Source organism: Periophthalmus magnuspinnatus, chromosome 6 (genome assembly GCF_009829125.3).
Source record: "Periophthalmus magnuspinnatus isolate fPerMag1 chromosome 6, fPerMag1.2.pri, whole genome shotgun sequence".
NCBI lineage: Eukaryota > Metazoa > Chordata > Actinopteri > Gobiiformes > Gobiidae > Periophthalmus > Periophthalmus magnuspinnatus.
The window spans coordinates 21622148-21640591 of NC_047131.1; the positions used below are offsets into that span (position 1 = coordinate 21622148).

Sequence of the window (18444 nt, forward strand, 5' to 3'; positions counted from 1 at the left end):
TCAGTGTCCTCTGAGACCAAACTGCAACCCTGTTTAACTAGAGCTTACTCGGTAGTCTTCTTCAACTTCCTAATTGAGCTCTTGTGAGACGAGAGGGGGAGAGGCGAGGGGGGAGAGAGGCGAGGGGGGAGAGAGGCGAGAGGGGGAGAGAGGCGAGGGGGGAGAGAGGGGAGGGGGGGAGAGAGGTGAGAGGGGGAGAGAGGCGAGAGGGGGAGAGAGGCGAGAGGGGGAGAGAGGCGAGAGGGGGAGAGAGGCGAGAGGGGGAGAGAGGCGAGAGGGGGAGAGAGGCGAGAGGGGGAGAGGCGGGGAACAAGCTGGAGACGGGCAGCACTAAGACCTGCTCCTCCAGACCCTTAAACCCACAGGTCTGCTTCTCTTTGAACTCTTGGGTTGAATTGGTCATCAGTCATGAAGTCATCTCCAAGACTTTCCCTCAAGTACTTTACAATGAGAAGTGCTCACCTGCTGCTCTGCCCACTATAGGCTTAAGTGGATTATAGAAAGCCCATAGGAGAAGAATAGAGATCGTTATAACAAGGATGTAGTTAGTTCAAGCCCTCTACGTGGAACTTATGATACAGTCTCTATGGTAACCATTTTAATGGATATGGGAAATAATTTACATTGCATTGTTGCTAGCTTTGTTTTTATGTAAAAGACCAATAGTACATGGAAAAACGCATCAACTTTTTCTTATGGTATTGGTGAGTTTCTATTGATAACATTGTGCTTTGTCATAAAATATCCAAAAGGTAAATGCAAAATTGTTGAACCTGATAATTTTTGTAACTGACTTCACCCAAGAACTCAATGCAAAACTTTTTCTTTTTTGTTTGACTATAATAACCTTGGCTGCCTCCCATCTGTATTAAATTATATTGGCCTATAGATCGCTGATGTCATCTGAAACCCAGCAGTTGTCTGGCATAAAGATTGTGATAGACAGCTTTGTAAAAAGACAAGAGAATAACATTTACTTGCTGTTTGAGTACCAAGTATATAACATTGGTCTAAACTGTTTATATGGCCAAGAATGTGTATCGGCTCTTTAGTATTTTTTATGAGACTGCTCTAACCCAGATATACACACTTTGTCTGTATATCTTTAGGTGGTGAACAGAACAGGTTAAAAATCATTTGACAAACTCCAGACTTGGATTTCTGTAAACCACAAGACAACTTTTTCCTGTGTGAATCAAGACATTTTCCATTTGGCTCTTCCCATTGTCTTTAGCTCCTTTCTTAAACATAAAGCAGTCAGCCACAACTCCCTTTCTGTTGTCTTAATTCTGTCACTAATGTATTCATCCAAGTGGAAGCAGTCATATTCAGAGACGGTGACGCTCTGTTTCCAAGCTGAATTAACCTCAATAATTATGCAAACTTGGAGCAAGAAAGACCAATTGTTGCAGTTTTCTCAAATTCCTTGTCACGGTAGAGGCTAGTAGACGAGTGGTCCTACAATATTTATCAAGACCTCTTAAGAGAAAGACGCTCCATGACTTCCTGATCAAAACTGCTGAACTGATGGTGGCATTTTACTGTATCAAGCATGTACATGTTTTTATTGTTGAAAATGGCTATGTGACATTTCCGGACCTGAAGTCTGAAGTTTTGACATAGCCAAGTACAGAGAAGTGGGTGATATAGGTGAAAACAAACATTAGTTGAGCACTCAACTGCTAGACAATGCAGGATTACTCAAGCATTTATGAAACAATCAAAACCCAACTTTAACTAATGATGCGAGCGAACACTGTTACAACATGATTAAAAACTTGATTTTGCATAATTTGTCAAATTTATTGTTTGGCTGTTGATGTACTGCTTAAGGTTTAAAACACTGAAATGAACCAAAATGAAAAATAACTTGTATGTTAAATGTTAAATGTAATCTAAGTACTAAAGTACAATATGTAAGTATTGTGTTATCATTACTGTTGATTTTCATGCCCCTCATCATTAGCTTAATGGAAGCATAAGAGTGCATTATCCCAGGACAGTACAGGATCCATTTTCTTAAAACATTTGAAAGGAATTCTCACTAAGTGTTGACAGTAAAGGCCTGTATATTGAGTGCTAATGGGACATATGATCAATACTGTAAATACCAAAACTAGACAAACACTTTTCACAGAGGAACAAGCCATTAAGTCTTGACTGAGAGGGGATCCTACAGGGCCATTTCCACTGCAAGAACAGTTGAGTATCCATTATTGTTTCTATCATGTTCTATTCAATACTTGGCACAATTTGGTTCTAGCTCCCAAACACAAATGTTAAAGTTGTTTCAGTTTTTTGCTTGTCTCTGTGGAGCTGTTGCTGCTTTGCCTGATATTTCCACAGTATGTTATAAAAGTGTTCTATCTCCATGGAGACTCACAGATCAGATCTGTGGAGAGGCGAGCCCGCTCACATCACAAATGTATATTTTTCAAGGTATTTTTTGTGCAATAAAATATATGTGTTTGAGTAAATAAAAAAATGAGTTTAATGCTGTACTGTATTATTAGGGAAAACAATCTTATGGTTCAAGCAAGTAGCGCTTGTCTCTCCCAGAAAGTTGCGTAGTGCATCTTTAAAAATGTATATCCTCAGCATTGATAAATAATGTACTTGTTCTTTCAGGGTAAACTCTGGACCCTCTAATTTCCCTGGTAACAAAACCCCATACATTTGTAAAATCTGACAAAAATGGCAGATTGTAGCACCTTTTCTACAATTTCACACCTGCCTATGTCTGATTAAAAAGCTGTGGAATAGCAGTAAATGAAATGAGATTCAAAACCAAATCTACAGTTGCACAAGCCACTGTATTTGTGTTTGGAGGAGAGGAGGAGATAAAAGCTTTGCTTCAGCACAAGGCATGATTGTACTCCTGTCTCTGGAGGAGTCTGACAGTTCTTGGGAAAGTAGGCCTAGGGATAATGTTTATTTTTGCAGGTGAATCTAAAAATAAACCACCCTGGTTCAAACTTACAGTAGTTTGAGTTTCTTTTGTAAATCTTTTTTTTTTACATCATCAAGTATCTCCTTCATCTCCAATGTCATGAAATTGGCATACATTCAAGTCACTATTAAAGGTGCACGGTTACTTTTCTGGTGGAGAGTCTGCCACCACAGAGTACGAATACTGGTAGAACACAAATAGTACAGTTTTAGCATAGGTTAAACCTGGATTCCACCTGCTGAAATGAGCTCAGGCTTAGAGGAGACATCGTTTGGTTTGCATCCTCAGCTGTGTCTCTGCATTGTCCCGTGTCTCTGTCCCGTGTCTCTGTCCCGTGTCTCTGTCCCGTGTCTCTGTCCCGTGTCTCTGTCCCGTGTCTCTGTCCCGTGTCTCTGTCCCGTGTCTCTGTCCCGTGTCTCTGTCCCGTGTCTCTGTCCCGTGTCTCTGTCCCGTGTCTCTGTCCTGTGTGTCTGTTTGTGGACAGCACTGAACGTGAGGCTGAATTATTGATGAGGTGTAAATCCAATCGGGCTCATGGCAGGTGTGTGCTGTTCTGATGTCCCCCACACAGCACAGATGTAATTAAAGGAAGGATTAATGTCTGCAGGGTTCTCTCACTCTGGTACATATAGGTTACACCGTAAACAGCAGTACACAATCTTACTTTTGAAGGTTCTGACAGACTAGTTTTGTGTAATTTGTGCAAGTTTGGATGTCACCTGCATCCTTCCTTAGAATGAGAAGGTGCTTTGTGGAGCTTATTTTGTGGAGGCTCTGTCACCTGCTTGTCTCATGTTGATGTTACTGTTTTGCCTGGAATGTTCCACAGTATGACAATAAATGTAGGCTATGTTCTTCCCCATTTTAGTTAAAACCACATTTGACTGTTTTCAGTGCACACAGTGCTTCACTCACAGAAGCATTCTCTGTTCTGTCTTTAGTGCGTTTACTTCTTCAACTGTTCCTCTCCAGAACTGTTTGTTTGCCTTTCCTCTGAGTCCTCCTTTTTCTATCCGGGATCTGTCGATTTTCTTTTTGTCCAACTAAACTTGACAGTCTGCCACAGTGGAGCTGCAGCTGCCTGTTATTGTGCAGTGTGCAGACTGGAGGAGGGCCATGATATCATCCCATTGTCTGTGAGCTGTCACCTGCACCACAAGTTTGGAGGCTTTGGGAATGAGGAAATAGATTCTGGAGTCTTCAGAGAGATGGACGACCAAGCAGACAGAAAAACAGATTGCGCTCACAGAAAGAAATTTAGTTGTGCATGAACTGTATATTTATAACACAAGACTTAACTTTCCATTCATTGTGCGGTGTCTACAGCAAATCAATAGCTTCATAGGCAGCCCTTTGTTTTTTAGCTTGGTCCTCTGACTGTGGACTAAAACTGAATGAACTGGAAATGGTTGTGTCAAGAATGACATCCGGCCAACATATACGTTAAATCGATTAGAAATGACTGAATGCTTTGTGGAAAATGCAAAGCTCTATAATATATGTTGATCCTTCTATAGGAGAACTTGAATAATGCCTTGAAATATTTGTATTATGTTTCACAATGTCCTTTGAAGTAGTGTCACAGTATTACCATTTTAATCCTTTTTGTCACTTTTGGCTGATTTATCCTACCTGACAACTTTTGTATCATCCTTTATCCAATCTTTCCATCATAACATAATCCCTAGACCTAAGAAATGACAGAATGCAAGACACACTTTTGAGTAGAAGTATGAGCAGCAAAGGTTCTGTCACATTGTGGTTTAGCAAACTGACTCAGTGACCTTTGGATGACAGATGTTGCTTAGTTGTGATACGTTGCACCAGATTTTCACACATTTTTGAACACAATAACATTCTATTATCTGCTACATCACCTTAAATAATTGGTCTTTTCTCTGTGTAGCCTCTCTCTTTTCCTGAACCTCTTTCTATTTCTGTTTCTCGTTTGTGTGTCTTGCCCTGGTGTTTTTCTCCACACCTGCCTCCTCATGTCTCTGTCCATCACACTGCTCTAGGTGGATTAACCCCTTCAGGTCTGACGTTCTTCGACAGTTTACTGTGTCACTGCCACTCCCTCCACTCCAGTGTCCTTGCCAAGTAGAAAAATGCAGTTAAAGATGCAGTGCTGTGCTCAAGTAAAGGATGCAACTATCAGTCCTATATATATATATATATATATATATATATATATCAGTTAGGCCGATAGGTCTTTAGTCGCTTTGCCAAATTGATAGTATTTTACGAATGTTTCTAATACTAAAATTAGTATTTTTTTGTGATTACAAGTTTCTTTTTACATGTACATTTCTTGTGTATTACATTTCTGTTTAGTTATTTTTGCACGAAAGTCTTCAAGCTTGTGGTCTTGTGAGTGTGGTTTGGGTCATATAGTTAGTCTTGATTGTGATATACTTTTTTAGGATATTTAAGAGATTTTGACAGGTCCACACCTTTTCCCTTTAGTCAACTAACTGATGCACAGAGCATGTCTACCAAATATGTTTTTGTCAAATAAAGCCCTAGTAACCATGGTAATGTATACTCTCAATATCTTAAGTCTTAAAAGTAATATGATAAATGGTACTGTATCAAATTGCACGATTGTTTCTTTTCTTAGGTGTATTGTTTTGTTGCAGTGTAACATAAAGCACTCTGTGTGAGTGCAGCCAAAATGATGAAATTGCTGTTATTAAAACACTAAATCTTAATTCTTTGGGATATGACAGCAGCAATGGGATTTGATGCTTATTAGAACATTTTTAGAGATCAACTTTCTACCATACTGCCTCCACACAGTATAGCAATTAATATTGTATTGTTATATTTATCCCAATTGTAAACAAAACAACCCCACAAAATGATCCAGATGAATGGAATTGCGCAGTTGGACCCCAAAACTGCACTGCATTGACTTGCTGTTTTTTTCCAGATCTTCTTAAATGGGAACGATTTCTGTACCTTGCATCAAGTTATTATGTTATGTGTGGCCAAGGTTAACAAACCAAGGGATTTTTTTATTCTGCTATTCTTGTATGTGTGTGAATAACTGTGCTCCAATAACCATTCCAATAATCATAAAACTAGCCCACATGATAGCTGTGCCTCCTTTTCTCCACTCATTTTGAACAGACAGTTTCCTCGCTGATTGCTTGAGTAAACCAGTTCTATATGCACTGTGCTGTCGTATTGTGTGTGTGCTTTCGGGAGGCCATGGTTGTGCCGGAGAGACAGGTGGTGAGAGAGGCTGGACACGCAGTGTGGTGAGGATCAAGAATACGGAGAAGACACAGGGAAGAAAAAAAAATCTTATTGGCCTCCCGCTGCAAACCAACACTTCAAAGTTAGAGCAATGCGCCTGGCGTTGTGATGAGCTAATGAAACAAATCAGGGAGAGAAAATTGAAGCTATTTTTCCAGCATGCTAATGAGTTAGTGTTAGTGGACGTGTTTGGCTGAGCTGTAATGCATGAGTAGGGCTGGGAGACTGTTTGTGCCTGCGGTCGCGATGTTGCCAGCAGTAAAGAACAGTGAGGATGGTGAGGAGCCTCATCGATCGCATGCACTCTCACAGACGGAGCAGGGAAATTACTGTTGACGGGGGGGGCCAGGGGGTGTGGACACATGCCTCTACCTTCTGTGAGCACATATGTACACACTGAGTCACGGGACAGAGGCTATGCTGGTTGTGCCCTGTGCTGGTTGGACTAAAACCGCTCACTGATGGTATATTAAAATTATTAGATTAGTTGAGTTCACCTCAAAACACAATGAGATTTTCTGTGCACTTTGGAGAAAAGACTTTTAATTTGAGAGAAAGTTATTATATTCGAGTTAATGTAGAGTAGTGGAGATATGTGTTTAATCAGCTCAGGACATGTACAAATGAGCTTCTGGTTCAGGGGTACTTGCTTTAATCACTGACACATTGACATTTGTTCAAATCTTATAGCTACAAGGTGCACCATGTACTGAAAACAATGATTAGACTGTTACAGATCTTGAGACATAGACTAATCATTGTTTCACATGTTTATTACTGATCTTGAGATATATCTCCATGGAGAAATGCAGGTGATGCCACTGTGCCAAGTTACAGGTTAGATCTATGGAGAAGCGAGCCCACTTACTGGATTTTTTATTTTAATTTTTGTTTTTACCAAAGAACCAGAAAACTTACATAATACAACAAACAAATCCATGTTAGCCAGCTACCTGCTACCTGCCTCCTCTTTTACCACATATATACCACTACAGTGTGTTTGTTGGTGCTTGATGTTCACTGGTCCAGAACTGATACTCTTATTGCTGACAGTATGGACTATATAGAGGTGGTGATGGGGGGCCTGCTCAGTGATCTCCCCTCTGCCGGAGCACTTGCTTTTGGATGCGGTCCACCTCCACTCTCCTCCTCAGCTGGGCCTCTCTGCTGTTGGAGTGAGGGCCCAGACTCACACTGTTTCAGACCGGTCTTCATTAGAGAGCGTGCCATATCGCCATATTGCCAGATACTGTATGGCTGAAGCTGGCAAGGGGTCTATGGACAGCACGTGCCAAGTTAAGCCATGTGGAAGAATACCTGTTGTTAATGACATATAAAGCTCCAAGATATTGGCATCACATAAAATATACTATTAACTGATGATATTTTGAGTTAATTTTATATCAAGCCAATTTACTAAAATAAACTTTTTTTTTTTATACCATGGTCAGTGAGAATTCCAATGGGTAACTGCTGTGCCTTAATTTTGCGTAACACACAAGTCGTCTGCCAACCGTAAAATCATATTCTATATCCCTGCTGTTCAGCAATCACCATGACATAGCAACGGGTAAACAAATGGTTAACTGGTCTGAGTAGAATATAACGACTAGCTTCATTTAAAACACTAAAATAACTAATATTTTTAGACATACTGAAATAACTCACCTGAACCTCTAAAATGTGTTTACAGTTTTTCAGCTGTGGTATAAGTGCATTAAACAACAACACTTTGCATCGTGCCTTTAAACTGCATTCTGCTCCTTGTTGTTTAATGCTTACTTAAATGGCTATTTGTTCAATTTCCCACCACATAACTTTTAGCACTCAAAAACGCAGAAATATATATGTCCTGACTGTGAGTGGTTTGCGTCTCCATAAGCCTGACTCTTACACGACTTGAAGGACGGTCTACACCTACTTTTGTCCATGGAAATGCTGTTCCTTTCGCTATAATATTCCACAGTATGACATAACATTGTCTATGTTCATAGAGAATGTTCCGAAGTATGGTTTTACCTTTCCATTTACATGGAATCAGGCAGGTGACGTGCCACCTCCAGAATGTTATGCAGTGTTGCTTTAATTGGTCACCACACAATTTCAATGGTGTTTGGAATACAATGGACGATGAAACACACAGACTATAATATAAAATGCAAAGACATTTAGTTTCTCACAGTGGGGCTGATTTGCAGTGAACTGTGTTGTGCTGTTCTAAGCGCTGATAAGGGATTTCTTGGCATTGGCTTCAGTGAGGTAAAATTTCAGCCTATTCTTCTCTGTTTGCATCCCATAAGTTTTTTTTAAGCGAAGGAAGGTAAAATGAAACCAAATTTATAAGGTGCAACAAAGAACCTGTGTACAATGCAAACTTAAGGAGCAGTAAATGAGGCCTTGAAACCGGATCTGCTTTCAGCGATATTGCAAGGAACACATAATAGAAACTCCTCCCTGTTATCCTGTACATTCAGTAGTGTTTGATTACACCTGTATGGCTTACATTACTGTATAGCTGTGCTTTTCATGGCTTGTATAAATCTCATTATCCTCCCACAGAAGCCAATTCTAATTCAGTTCCAACATGCACCACGCTTAAAGCTCCGTGACATAATTTCTTTTAAAGGCGCTTTACCCGAGTCTTTTCTTTCTTTTTTTTTTTTTCTTCTTCAAATGAACTACCGGTAGTTTTTCAGTTTGCAGCAGTTCAGTTATTCCTCAATTTCCTAATGCATTCCTAGCATATTAATTATTCACCAAAAAGTTTATAACTTTCAGGGGTCAGAGCGGAGTTTGACCATCACAATAATGCCAACAACTAGCATGCTAACAGCAAACCTCATGTTTCATAAAGGCTAAAACACGAACAGCACAGCACTCTTACTTTGACCCAAGAGATACTTTTACAATATATACTCACGCAAGACAAATTTTAGTTTATTACATGAAAAAATATGTACAGCCCCTTGAATACCATTTTGTATAATTCTTTTCATGTTTTTCTGAACAGTTTCACGAGTCAACATTTCACCAGACCCATTTAACTATTCACTGTCTTTTGTATCTTTTAAACAGTGTCAATGTGGGTTTCATTGCTGTTACAGAGAAATACTGCAGGTCCTTAACCTCTGAGCCCGTCTGCAGCCTGTGTGTGGTAAATCTCTTTTTTCTACACATTCTTTGTCTTTTTTACAACTCCCTCTCTCCTCTGTCTCTGCTTCTGCCCTCCGCTCTCCCTCCATCATCCTCTCTGTTGTCCACAAGCATGTTAACACTCCAGGCTTTTTGGTGAGCCCCACGCAGCCATGGAAACTATTCTTTTATATCTGTGTGTGTGGTGTTTGTTGAGTTTCAAAAATCTGAGGAGAGGTCATGGCAGGCTCTATAGGGTCTCTTTCTGTAATTCATGTAAATTCTCTTAAGACTTGCTCCTTTGTTTTTGCCCCATTGTCTCTTTGGTGCGATCTTAAGCCATCAATGGGAAAATTTGCACAAAAAAAATCATACTATTAAAAGCTTAAATTCCTTCACGTAACAACTCTAGATGTGAAACGGACTAGAGTAGTTATCTCTATAGCCTTGTTATTTGATACCTCTGACACTGGACTCCTCGCTCTTGTTCTCTTGTATGAGACTTGGCAGCAACTGGCAATAAACAGGAACAATACAAACCACTTACTGATGTGTATAAAATGTTGACATGTTAATTTTGTAGTTTTTGTTGTGGTGGTGTTCGTCTTGTCTCCATAGATAGATCAGTTTAATCCTATACTGTGGAACATGCCAGCAAAGCAAAAACATCCATCCATCCATTTTCTTCCGCTTATCCGGGGCCGGGTCGGGGTAAGGAAAAAAGACAAAATTCAGCTATTGTTTCACTTGCACACTTATATGAAACACGTTTATGATCAGATTAAATACTTAACTGACAGCTTTTGAGGTTTTGAGGAGTGTTGCGCCCCTCCTCCCCACTCCGATATCCTTGTGAACCCAGCCCCTTATTCTTTCTTTGAGCCAATCATATTTTACTCCCATTCACACTTCTGAATGGGAAAGCCTTTGCTATGCACTCCCACTGATAGGAAAGTGCTTCCAGACCCACACAAACATGCAGGCAGTCTTGTACTTTAGGGGAGTCCAGACCGCAGCGTGAACTTTGGGCTGTTAAAAGTTGCCATTGAAATATGCAGTTGCCATTGAAATATTGTTCTTCTATTGGTGCGATGACAAAGAGTAGAGGAGGGCGTGGGTCTATGCTCAGTGTGGGGCTGACGGACCAATGCGCCATTTCAACAGAGTCAGTGTGCAGAAATAATGTCCATTAGACTTGGTCAATCACGACCCTGGCTTTGTGAAATATGGTCCCTTCAGTCATTTCATAATATCAGTCCTATACCTCCAGTCGATCCATCATTGCTGTGAAAGATGTCTGCTTCTGAATGCACTATTTATGATTCATAATTTAATTAATGGAGACTCACGCGGCGACATACAGCTGAGAAAGCTAAACAGACTGGATTATGATTGGCCCCGAGGTTTCGCTTCTAAATAGGGTTCATGTGAGCATTGTGTAAAGGGCCCAGTGTGTGAGATTGGGTTAAGGGTAGGAACTACTCGTAAAATTATTATATCTATTTTATGGTGATTGCTGATAATTAAAGCCACTGTACACCAATGGTCCTCCACCTTTTTGTCTCAAGTCCCCCATAAGCTTTGTCTCACACTGAGTACTACAGTTTAATTTGTACTGTAACCTTAAATGAATTCTCAGATTGGTCTAGGGCGGAGGAAAAATGGTGTGTTTTTTTTTTTTTTTTTTGATGAACCATGATTTTGTATTCAATTTTTCTTTTCTTATTAAAGGCAAAAAGTGGGTTAATAATCCGGTCCGACTAGTGTCATTTAGCTGATCATTTGAAACAATTGAATCTTGAGTTGATTAACATTTTAAGAATTGGATATTAAAATGCTTTAGTATTACTTCCGTTTGTACATTTATGTGTCTTGCATATCCTGTGACCCAAAATAAACCTCTTAGTAAAAGTAGAAGTGTGGAGGTTTCAGGTTCTCTTGACCACCAATGACGCTGGACCAGAACAGCCGTTTCATTTCAGTGAGTGCTTAGACACTTTACTATCATGGTAACCAACTCCCCTCAAACAATGAACAGGTTGTCATGTCATGAGGGTCTCCCATGGGTGCACAGAGACTTCAGGTGTCCCAGAGTAAAGACTTTAATACTTTTAAACCTGTTTTCCAAACCTTGGTGTAAATCTTTCTCCGGTTTGATGGACAAAGTGCATTGATAAAGATTGTGTTACATCTGCAGTGCTTTTGTAGTGCGAGGAACATTATTTAGGGCAGGGTTTAAAACACAGACTGACTCTTTTCAAAGGGCTAGCGCCTGCTATTGTCGCCGCTGCAACCATAGTTAACCAGTGTCAAAGGAGCTTATTCACAACCTTTCTTTTAACACAGGTCGCAATAATACCGGTGAGGAGTCGGCAGTAAATAAGGGTAGCTTGAGTGAACTGACTAGATTAGATTGCACCCGGACATCTGCTTAGTGAAGACAGCACTTTCTCTGGGAAAGGAAGTCCTCTACATGTGCCTTAGGGCCACTGTCTTTCATGCATTCAAAGTTGTGGTTTCTACTCCATCCACACCCCACATTGTGCGCACAACATCACTACAACCACTGCTATATTACTGTACACCTGCTACTATTGTGTGTTTTAATTTGTCATCTCCGCTTTGATGATTTGCCAAAGCCTATATGACAAGAACTGTTTTCTTTTAAATGAGAACAAAACACTTTTTTCACTTTTTTCATATTTGATGCACTTGTACAAATATGTCTATGGATTTGGGAGCTGTTTCACAGGATACCAGGAAATGTTTAACCTCTATTGTAAAGAGACAAAAGATGTGTTTTAATCCCGTGGTGAGAGGCAGGCCGAGGGGGCGGGGCATGAATGGGAGAGAGGGGGAGAGGGGAGGAGGTGTGTCACAGGGGCTGCTGCTGCTGGTGTAGTGATTTTGTGAGGGAGCCTACGCCTCCATTTACTGTCATTCACTCAGAGCAGAAATATCAGGAATTTACCGGCAAAGGATTATGACTGGACTAAACTGGACTAAGCCTATGCCCAGCCTGTACTGAGGAGTTATCATCTGTTGGTGGAAATCTGATCCAGAAAGGTGATGTGCCAAGTTTTTCTTTCTGTTTTAAAATTAGGCCATGTTTGACATCACGTTGTTGAGATTGAGTTGTGTTTATCCATTGATAAACTCTATAGCTGTAAACGTGGTTAAACTGAAACTTAATGGAACTGACAAAGTTTAAGGCCTAACCACTTTCTATTAAGCAACTTTGTCCTTGGCTATGTATCTTTTTATTTCTATTATCTTTATATTTATTGGATTACTTATTTAAATGGGAAGTTAAGATATGCTTTTAATATAATTTTAGAAGTTTTGAATTAATGTGGCACCTCGTTTAATTTTACACTTCTTCTTGGCCTTATTTGGTATTTACATTTCCATAACACATTTTCAACAATTTTCATCTCCAGTGTTGCAGAAAATCTATTTCTCAGATTCTTGATGAACATACAGTAGACTGTGGGAGTGAGACATCCTTGTGCTAATTATTTCTCCTGTTTTTTGCTAACAGTGCTACATCCATAGAATGTCTCTCATTAGGCATAAATGTGCCTAGTCCCTGTCCCCTGTCACTGAGGGTGCACTTTCATTGACAACAAAGCTAGCACCAGCGCTCATTAGCTGCACCTGACATTATGCAAACAGCCCGGTATCTCAGTCTGGCTACCATCCTCTGACACTTTTACATTTCTAGCACTGTTCAAATGTTTAGTGAGCTGTGAGGAATTCTGTATTCTGTAACTGTATATTTTGTGTCAAGATTTGTAATCGATTGTCACTACATTTTTGTGTGAATTCAGAAGAATTTTAGCTGAGATATATACTATTATTTTAAATTTTGAGATGGAGATTTTTTTTTCTTTTTACCAATATTCCAAATTGTGTCAGGAATTAAATCACAATATGAATTTTAACGCTATATTGTTCAGAGCTATTAAGCATTCCAATCCAGGCTTGGGCACCAAATCATTGCAAAGTACCACCAGTACCTCTGGGAAGGGTTTTGAAGTGTCTTTGTTTTTGTACATTGATTCTTGTCTTTGTCAGTTGGATCTTCTAGAAAGAAGATGTTCAGACTTGTTCAAATATAGGACTTAAAGGGCTTTTCCAGAGTGTGACACAGTTTACATTTGTGCTTTGCTCAAGGCTGTCTCTTAATGACTGTTTACATGCTCATCAGAAATGAACTGGTTTACTGTAATTGCTAAATCTCTCTCCTCGTGTGGTGAAAGCTTTATGGGATTCAAAGAGACGTCTTGTTATCTTCTGTGTTGTGGCAAATTAATTGCTATATTTATATGTTTGATTTTAAGACGTTAGAAACTCTGACAAGAAAATGGTTTAAATGGTTTATTTATCCTAACAATAGTAAATTGCAGTTTTCCAACATTTTACTTATAACAAGCATTTGCGCCATAGACATTTAAAATGCGTTGGACAAAGAAATGTATCTATTTACAAAAAAAAACAAAAAAACACACACAGTATTGGTGGAAAAAATGCACTTTTGTTGCACTTAAAGCTTGGTCTCCGGTCTGGGAACAATATTGTCATTGTGAGGTGAAGTGCCTTGGTAAAGTCAGACATTCTTATTATTTTGAGCTCTAAAAATGTCTGTTGCCTACAAATGGTTTTACTATGACAACAACAACTGTGCTTATTTATTTTTCTTTTGGTATTTTTCATGGGTTTTTCTCACACATAAATTAAAATGTGATAATTATACAGTATTTATTAAAACCCTCTTTGCAATTAGTCACACCTCAGTGAAATGCATAGCTCTTCATAAACAGCAGGGCAGAGGTGTGTGGATGCTGGTACTTGGGATAGAGATATCTTGCAGGAATATGGAGTGCCCCATGTGTTTTCTCTCTCGGTGTTTTGTCGCCCTGTTTGTCTGCTCGCTGTCCACATCTCCGGAGGCTAACCCCTCTTATCGCCATGGTAGCTGAGCCGGACTGGGCAGCGTGGCGTCCCGGGACACTGGTGGGTGGGTGGCAGGGCACTGGCTCCATGTCATTGAGGGAGGTCTTCTTTTGATGGGATCAGCCGTGAGCCTTTTCAAAGAGGATGCTGAAAGGTCACTCAGAACTTGTGTTTTATTCATGGGGATAAGCTGTAATCAGCAGCTTTGAGTGAATGTACAGTACAATATATGGGGTCTGCCCTACGTGCCGGGAGGGCGACCTGCATTATGGAATAAAGTAGTGACATAAGTGGACTACAAGTGTTGGAGGAATACAGTCTGAGTGATATGTACATGCAAAAACAATTGTACTTTATATTCCAGAAAAAAAAAATCCATTTAGATAAGTCTGAGCAGCGATGTTAACACTACTCACTGACAGAAGTATGTTTCTAACTTTTTTTTGCTCAAATAGGCTTTATTGTACAGGACAAAGGTACTCATGAAATTGGGCTAAAGAGTGGGGAGAGACCACTAAACTATAACACAAATGATTGTCTAGATAAATTCAAATATTTGGAAAATGAAAAGGCCCAAATAAATGGCAAAACCAGTTGACTCTGCGCAAACTAGAACATGATTTTACTTGAATCAAAACATGACCTTTACTGAAAACCATGAATGCGCTTCATGATAATAGTCCAGATAAATCCATTTGCTTTATGTTTTTTATTGCGGTGTAATCTTCTGTAACAGTTTGTAACAACTTTACCTTCAAATAAGTGAAAAAGAATAGCTAGCAGCACAGAAAGATGAAGGGGGCTGAAAGTCTATAGAGAAAATAATGAAAAATGCTTTGTGTTGTCGGAGAGGAGCAAATGTAAACACATAATTGTGCCTGTGTCCTGAAGCAGAAAGCAAAGTTGGCAATGGCTTACTCAGTGGGGCTCCCAGACTTTTATTTAGAGCAGCATGGTAACGTCAATAAGCTTTTGCTAGAAGTAAATTGGATTGGCTTCTTCAATCATTTTGTTCATTGATTTAAGTAGGTGTGTCGGTCTAGACTGTTCGAGGAGGGAGAAATGTAGGGCAGGGAAGGTGAAGGCAGGATATATGTGCAATTACCTGTACTCCTTTTGCTTATGTCTAGTATAGGCTAACAACCTCAAATATTGTAGAAATATATTATAGACAAATAGTGGGACATGGAGGGACAGTCTAGGGAAATTTAATTCATCATAACTACAGGATTTTCAGTGTTAAGCAATCAATCGTAACGCATAGAGAGATTGGAATAGCAATAGGTGCCAACATATTAAAACGTGGAAATCCAGTACACCAAAAAAGGCTTAATTTCTCTGAGAAAAATCTGTATAAATCTCACTTTTTATAATTCATGTGGCATCAGTGAGAAGGTGGGACAAGGGACAGGGGCATAAACAGAGACAGGTCACCCTAGTTCCACATGTAAAACAATTAATTCTTGAGGGAGCTTTGATTACCTCTAGCATCTAAGCCCAAGATGACATTTTATTGATTTTGCAAAAGAAAATTATTAAAACAATTTTCTTACCTTTCTTTCAGATTGAAGAGAATCACAACAGAGAAGTGACTGCTGGGACAGGGGTAGTTCGGGTAAGTCGGAAATGTTTTTGAATCTATTTTTTCCAAACATATCAATGCCAGCGTGATTCCTACTGCGACCTTCCGGCTGGAATCAAGCCTCTTGTTCTTCTCAAAGGCATTTTCCTCCCCCTGGACCAGCTCGCACAAATGCCAGTCTGTTCATCTGGCTGGCAAGTGTCTCCAGTCTAAATATGTCCATGTCTTAATGTGCCAAAGCATTAATACAAAAACACTGTGCATAGCTGACAGGCACCTAAATGAGTATCTTTGTGGTTTGCTCTTGTTTAACTCTGGATGCTCTATTCATGATGCAACCAGAAGCGAAAGACTCCAATGAATCTATTCATATACTATATTCATATACTTTATATTTTTCAGTTTCAGTTGTGGAAATTGTACAGACTTAATACACCAGATTTGAGATAGTTGATCACTATAGTTTTCTTGTTACAAAATTCATTTCTAGCAGGACTTTCTATATTGAATCATACTGAATGGCTCAGCATGACTCAAACACAACAGGGCAAAGAAAACTTCAAACTGACATGAAGTTTCAAAGATATTGAACTCTGTGGTCACAGTACACAGAAAAAAATCCTTTCAGCCCTGGGGATTTGCCCAGGCAGAGGAGGCCTAGGGATGTCCATGACTTCGGTCAGAGGCAACCCCAGGCTGACTTGTGGAGCTCGGAAATGAAGATTCTAGTGAGAGGATCCAGCCTCTGCTCTGACCTCAGATATGCCAGTCTAAAATCAACCAGCTTCATCTTAAATGGTTGATTTTTTTAATTTTTATTTTTTGTAATTGATCAGCATGTCATTGTTGGTGTGCAACCAGGAACTGTTGGGCTATTGCTCAGTTCAAATGCCATGGATTGTTATCTTTCCATACAAATGTGTCAAGAAATTTGACAGGAGGACATTTCTCAGGGTCTAGCTGTTGGACATGGTGGAGCATTGTCACCTCTCTGTAAGAATACTGACCTTCCTTCTTGAGGACTTTCTCTGCCTTGGCCCTTTTTGTATGTATGTATGTATGTATGTATGTATGTGTGTGGGGATGTGTGTGTGTGTGTGTGTGTGTGCGCATGTATGTGTGCGTGTGTTTGCTTACGGGGGTGTGCATGTGTGTGTAGTTGAAGTGTGTCCCGGTCTGGTGTAGATTTATGGCTGAGTGAGGAGTGCCCAATGTCCAGTCGAGTGTGAAGTATCCCAGTCTAGGAGGAGGCCTGGTCTACAACTCTGAGAAGACTGAGAACTCTGACAGGTCACTGCTCGTCCCCTGTTACTTATGTTTGCATTGCATTGTAATTTAAGTTGACTCAAAAAATGCACAGGCTGCAATTTTGTATAAGGAATGCTCAACTCAGTACACAGTACTCACAATTCTACATTACATGTAAAATTTTCTAACACATTTTACCACTGTGTTCTCAACATCCTCTCCTGCCTGTATATGTGTTGCTTTGTTTATTTATAAATGCAGTTCCACTTGTGATGGGTGTGTGGATCTTTGCTCCTGCTCTTCAGCTCTGGGGCTGAGTCCACACTTTTGAATGGTGGTCTGTCTCATGGAGAGCGACACTCAGGAGTTGGGCCTGGTTTCATGTGGGCACAGTGAGGCGTGAAGGGTCTTTGTCATCCACAGCAGTATTCAGGTCCTGAGCTTCAATAGAGGCCACAGCGGTCTGGGTTAGCTGCACAAAGCTGTCTCTCTTTCAGCGGCTCCTCTCACGTGGCACTATTATTGTTTATGTGTGGGAGCCGAGGATGAAGAGCTAAAATTAGCCAACCAGAACTTTTCCTCCTACAAAATGGAATTGATATTGTTGCTTGTGTTAATACAGCCATTGAGTCTTCAGGTCAAGATAAGGATTACATAACATTGCTTAAGTGTGTTTGAGAAGCCCACATGGGATTAAAATTTGAAAACGAATGGTTTTATGACCAAGAACAAGTGAACAGCATTGTTGGATGTTTTATGTATTTCTTCCTTGCTTTTTGTGGCAGCTCCTTTGACCATTTTAATTTACCTCTTTGAAATATGTTTTTATGAGCTTTAGAGTATGTCCTGGTTACATATTTGTTTTTTATTCATTCAAGTGTGTTTGTAAGATGCAGTGAACTTGGCTCACGTTTTTCCTGAAAGCACATATTACACCGCAACATTTGGGACTGTGAAGACGCCGATGAGGAGCGGAGTTGATACATCCCCACTGTTACTCTGGGGCCCCTGGGCTACTCCCAGCGGTGTGCGTTTCAGATGAACATGCTGAGATATTTCTGAGGTGTCTTTTTGATAGCAGCTCCACATCCCTCTGCTGGTCCTTTGTGTCAACACTCCTGTCTGCACATGTAACGTCTTAGCACTGCTGTATGTGAGAGGGGAGTAGATGTGTGCTCTTGGTCTCTGTGGGTGTGTGAGCTACAGAGTGATCCAGATCTGCTGTCAGGAAGACGGACATGAATAAACAAATAGAAGAATAGACAGTACAAAGACTGTGGGGTGAAAGCTGGGGCGTCCCATGTGAAGGGAGGCA

The 18444-nt window shown here is 40.1% G+C and overlaps 1 protein-coding gene across 12 annotated transcripts in view; it reads left to right on the top strand.

Moving 5' to 3' along the window:
• Nucleotides 1–18444, top strand: part of LOC117372778 (neuronal cell adhesion molecule-like) — a 64206-nt gene that overhangs the window by 11443 nt on the left and 34319 nt on the right. For 9 of the 12 annotated variants that reach the window (XM_055222356.1, XM_055222359.1, XM_055222355.1 and 6 more), the window contains exon 1: nucleotides 15865–15914. The gene's annotated coding sequence lies outside the window, so the exon portion shown is untranslated. Of the gene's footprint in view, nucleotides 1–15863; nucleotides 15915–18444 lie in introns of those variants that run through there. The other 3 variants (XM_055222354.1, XM_055222357.1, XM_033968627.2) reach the window with 1 other exon arrangement.